Below are 5,783 nucleotides of genomic sequence, written 5' to 3'. Positions count from 1 at the left end.
CCCTATCATGTCTAAATGGGACCAAGAAAAACAATCTATGTTATCAATAAGAAATTGAATAAGCTTTTTCCTGAGTTCGGGGGTTAATCCTGTTCCCAGGTATACCTTTCGCTCGGGTAGGTACTCAGTCAATATAACCTGTTCCAGCTTTTCGATCGTTGATTTGGTGGCGTCAGAATCTTTGGGAACAATAAAAGTTCGAGGGGTCAGAAAATCCTCCTCCTCTTCTTCTTCTTCTTCTTCTTCTTCTTCTTCTTCTTCTTCTTCTTCTTCTTCTTCTTCTATCTCCTGCTTCCCTGATTCGGTCGAGGCTGGTGGCTGTGATTGCTATTTGACTTCCTATTTACTTTTGATGTTCGACCTTTCCGAGGTTGATAGTGTCGATATCGGCGTTACATCATCGACCGCAAATATTTTCTTTGCAGTATGCTGCTTCCCGTATATTGTTTTTACACCGGCCGGCGTCTGGAATTTCATCATTTGGTGGAGAGTCGAAGGTACTGCCCTCATATTGTGGATCCAAGGCCTTCCGAGTAGGGCATTGTACCTCATGTCGCCCTCGATTACGTGGAACTTGGTATCTTGAATGGTTTCATCCACGTTCACCGGTAGAATAATCTCCCCTTTAGTTGTTTCACTGGCCATATTGAAGCCGTTTAAGACCCGAGCTACGGGCACGATTTGATTTTGTAGGCAGAACTGCTCCACGGCCCTCAATCGAATGATATTCGCTGAGCTACATAGATCCACTAAAACATGCTTAACTTAAACTTTATTTAATAAGATAGAAATTACCAGAGCGTCGTTGTGGGGCTGAGAAATGCCTTCTGCTTCTTCGTCATTGAATGATAAAGTGCCTTCGGGCACATAATCTCGGGTTCGTTTTCCCCTAGTGATTGATACCTTAGTGCGTTTGAATATGGGTCCCTGTGGAATGTCTACCCCACCGACGATCATATGAATGACATGTTGGGGTTCCTCCTGTTCATTTTTCCTGTTGGCGTCCCTTTCTCTGAAATGATTCTTGGCTCGATCGTTGAGGAACTCTCGAAGGTGCCCTTCATTGAATAGACGGGCTACCTCCTCCCTTAATTGCCTGCAATCCTCGGTCTTGTGACTATGCGTGCTATGATACTTGCACATCAAATTTGGGTTTCTTTGGGAAGGATCGGTTTGTATGGGTCTGGGCCACCTAGTATCTTTGATCCTTCCGATTGCCGATAGAATACTCGATGCATCAATGCTAAAGTTATATTCTGATAACCGAGGTGCCTTTGTGGGATCGACATACTTGTCAAAACCACTTTTGCTCATAAGTCTCCGAGAATTCTATTCTCGATCACTTCTTTGATCGCTCCGGGCGAAATTGCATCCTGAACCATTGTTCCTTCGATCTGTGGTATATGGTTGATATCGGTCTCTGTTCGATCTTGGCTCCCTGTCGACGTCCCTCTGGTTTTTAACTACCGACCTGTTTGGATGTACTGAACTGGAAGGGGCTCTTAATTGGTCGTCCTCGACCCTGATCTTCGATTGATATCGATTGTGCACATCTGCCCAAGTTACAGCTATATACTCGATCAAATTTTATTTCAACTGACGTGATGCTATCGAACTCCGCTCGTTCAACCCTTGGGTGAAAGCTTGAACGCCCTAATCATCTGTGACTGGTGGCAACTCCATGCGTTCCATTTAAAATCGGGATACGAACTCCCTCAACATTTCATTATCCCTTTGTCTTACCTTGAAAAGGTCTTATTTCCTCGTTGCGACCTTTATGGCCCCGGCATGTGCCTTTACGAAAGAATCTACTAACATGGCAAATGAGTCGATGGAATTTGGTGGCAGGTTGTGATACCAAATCATTGCTCCCTTCAAAAGGGTCTCTCCGAATTTTTTCAACAACACAGATTCGATTTCTTCATCTTCTAAATCGTTACCCTTGATGGCGCATGTATATCAAGTAACATGCTCGTTGGGATTGGTGGTCCCATTATATTTGGGTATGTCTGGCACACGAAACTTCTTTGGAATAGGCTTCGGAGCCGCACTTGGAGGAATCGGCTTTTGTACAAACTTCTTCGAATCCATCCCTTTCAAGATTGGCAGTGCCCCCGGTATCTGGTCAACTCGAGAGTTGTATGTTTCCACTTTTTTATCGTTGGCTTTGATTCTCTTCTCCCCCGATTCAATTCTTTTGGTGAGCTCCTCGAGCATTTTCATTACCGCAGGATCAGTCCCCGATTCGTTACCATTCAACCTTTCTGGGACTGGCTCGGTACGGCGAGTAATTTCCGGCTCGACCCTATTCAGAGCTCTATGTTGATTTTGTAACTGAGCAATAGCGGCTTGCTGAGCCTGAAGCATCTCGAATATCACTTGGGGACTGACTCCTTCGTCTCCTCTACCCTGTGTTCCTTGGTCACTAGATCGGCCTTCTCTACGTACGCTCCCATTGAGACCTGCGCCTAGGTCCGCATTTAGAACAACGTGCAAATTGACATCGACTGGGTTGGCAACCGGTGCTCTCCCGAAATTAGTCTGTGGCACCTCGACTCCTGGAGCAATCACATTTTCGTTTTCACGTGGAATCCGAGGCCGTTGTCACCGTGTGTGGATGTGTTTTGTGAGTTTGACATGTTTTAAACTGAAAGCAAAGATACTTGACAAAAGCAAGTGTAAAATAGTACGTTTTACCAGAATCAGTACTGAACAATCACTATTATTCTTAGCCCCACGGTGGGCGCCAAACTATTTACCCTAAAAATTGAGTAACAATTAAACTTATATTATGGTTTTAAGAATTTGTGATTTAAACCAGTACCAATTGATAAACAACGAATTAAATAGAAAAATTGAACAATGAAATAAATCAAACCGGTCTGCAAACAATGCCTCGACCTCGATTCGAGATAGTTTCGAGGTTAGTTAATAAGAACAACAGAGGATGAAAAAAGCAGTGATGAACAGTAAGTAAGACAAATAAAGCAGCGTATATGTATATTTTTATCAGTGAATCATGATTCCCTACAAATGATTGGAACTCCTCTTTATATAGTAGAGGAAACCTGATTATGGTATGTCTCTAATTACAGAAGAAAATCGTATAAACAACTAGTTAACCGCTTCTGATTTGGTCCGTTCAGAGATTCACGCCATGATCCTTGACCAATCACGGATATCCGTCCTGAGATTCACGCCGCGATCTTCGACTGGTTACTGATATCTCGCCATTCCGTTATTATGCTCCCCTCGAAGTCGGTCATACATGATCTCGATTGTTGCTAACCTCAGTCTCAACGTACACTTCGATCTCTAGGCTTGATGTCTCATCTTCGAGGTCAGGTTTGATTTATTACGAGGCTACCCCCGATGCAACTCCCATGTCTCGATCAAACAGCAAAATCGGGTAGGCCCGATTATGACCATATACAAAATAGTTGAATTGAAATAAGAAGGAATGATCAAACCAAAGTGACACAGTAATTAAGCCTTGCGTTTAACTTAAATGCCAATGATCGGTCTAGATTGAGCCCTCAAGATAGAGCTTGGATCCGAATAAACAAGTAAATAACTGAAGAACGCTTAAAACGATTGCTGAGAGCTAAAGTAAATTTTATTGCCTTCTTATGCGTGAAAAAGTCCATCCAAAAATGAAGGGGTCCTCCTCTTTATATAGTAGAGGAGATTTAACCCTAGCATAAGCCTAAATGAAGTAAAAATATTTTACTTCCTTCTTTCCCAAGAAAATAAGATCTGCGGCCAATACCGAGTGTGATTTGCTCCGCTTCTCGTTTGTCTCTTTCAACCACCTTTTCTTTACCCTCGATTCTTCACTCGATCTTGATTCCCTCCGGGTTCAGCCATGCTCGAGACCCGTTATATCATTTGTCCGTTATTGGTTCCGATCTGTGAGTATCTTCGAGCTCACCTGAGCTAGTAACAAGTAACGTCGTTCCTCGTTTCACAACGGGAAATCAGGGATAACTCTATCCTCAATTTTACACATATACAGATAGTCCCCTTACTTCTTGAAGAGTAGATTATAGGAGCGATGAGAAGTGACCAACACCCCGGTTCCTTCCCTCGTAAGTCATGCGTAAGCCGACGAACCGAAATATCCTATTAGTTACGTCGCTCTAACTTTGGACATGTGTCAGTCGTAAGTTGAGCACGACAGTTATCGAATTCTAAATGTCTCGCAATCATTACTCTTTCCCTATAAAAGCTCTGATTTCTCACTTTCACTTTTGTTTTTACTTTCTTACTTCAAATTTTCTTATGTTACCTTTGAGCTTTTCATATCTTCATCTGTTTGTCCATCCTTCATTCCCATCTCCTCAAACCTTCACAACTTGTTCTTCATACCTTCATATCTTCATAGTTCATCTTTGATTCTTCATACCATATCTTCAAATCTTCATATCAAATCCCCAGATCTTCATATTCTCAGATAGAGATAGCGAAGACCTCAAAATCAGTACCTCAAAACACTATACCGATGACTTCTTCCTCGGCCACTGGCACCGAGGCAGTGCCTCCGGCAGTATCCCTCGAACCTCCACTTATTGATTTTATCCCCGATGGCTGCTCCATAGATAATGACTTCAAAGTCGAGAAAGACTCCACACAAGGAGTTCGGGGCGAGGAGGCATGGAGGTATATTTGCTCTATTACCAAGGAGACAATCAAGACTGTCTGAGAAGACTGCAAATGGGAAGACAAAGACGTAGTCGTTCCCAGTCCTGACGAGGACATCACAACACACTTGGATGGGTATTTAAGTGTTTACACATATCCTTTCACGTTTGGTCCTATTGACACGGCAGTCCTCGAGTTTTGTAAGAGATATAACATTCGGGCAAGTTCACCCATCCTTTTGGAGGATCGTGTCTCTTCTCCGCCATTTTGCAAACAATATGAAGGAGCCACAGTTCACAGTTGATCACTTTCTTCGAGTGTACAACCCCCATATCTTTCAAGGTGGGTTAATCAAACTTGCCCGACGGGCAAAGAAGGCTCCCTTCTCCTACATAAATAAAGATAGGGACCTAGGTTGGCAAGGGAGGTTCGTTAGGATAAAGACCGAGGACCTTATTCCTCCCGAATTTATGTCATTCCGTGAGAAGTGGAACTCGAATCGTAAGTTTACTTCCTCTTAAGTCGTCAAAGTTTTTTCTTGTATTTACTTTTCCCATTCATGACATATCTTATCCGACGTGCAGCGGCCCCCCGAGTCCCCAATGCGATCCCGCATTGGAGGGAGTGGATAGAGGGTATATGCAAGCAACTCACCTACTCCGAGTGTGAGTGGCGTAACCTCTCCAAAGGCAAGTGGAAGGCTAGTTCCCATAGTGAGTGCTTTTTACTTTTAAATCTCTTTCTTGTCGCTCTTTATTTCGGCATTGACACAAACTTCATTCCCTCTATCACAGGCTTGCCAAAGACCACTAAGCTTTGGGAAGTCGTCGGTACCGTGGTATCAACCCCATCTTCCAAACCCTCCACCTCTCTACAGTCCGTTGCCGATGTTGCTACAGAGAAGGAGGAGAAAACGAAGAAGAAAAGGATATCCCTCGACTTCTCGGATGCTCTTGCTGAGGTCAAGAAAAGAAGGCGGATCGTGCTTAGGGTCAAGAACAACACCAATAAAAAGGCTTCGGATGCCCGGGCCTCTGGCTCCGAAGCCCTTCGTCAGCTCAAGGATTTTTCCTAGGATGACGAAGATATGGAAAACACCAGCCAAGAGCCGAAAGAGTTGGAAAACACCGATCGAGGGTCGG

This window comes from Nicotiana tabacum, chromosome 2 (genome assembly GCF_000715075.1).
Source record: "Nicotiana tabacum cultivar K326 chromosome 2, ASM71507v2, whole genome shotgun sequence".
NCBI classification, from domain to species: Eukaryota; Viridiplantae; Streptophyta; class Magnoliopsida; order Solanales; family Solanaceae; genus Nicotiana; species Nicotiana tabacum.
This window is presented reverse-complemented; position numbering follows the sequence as displayed.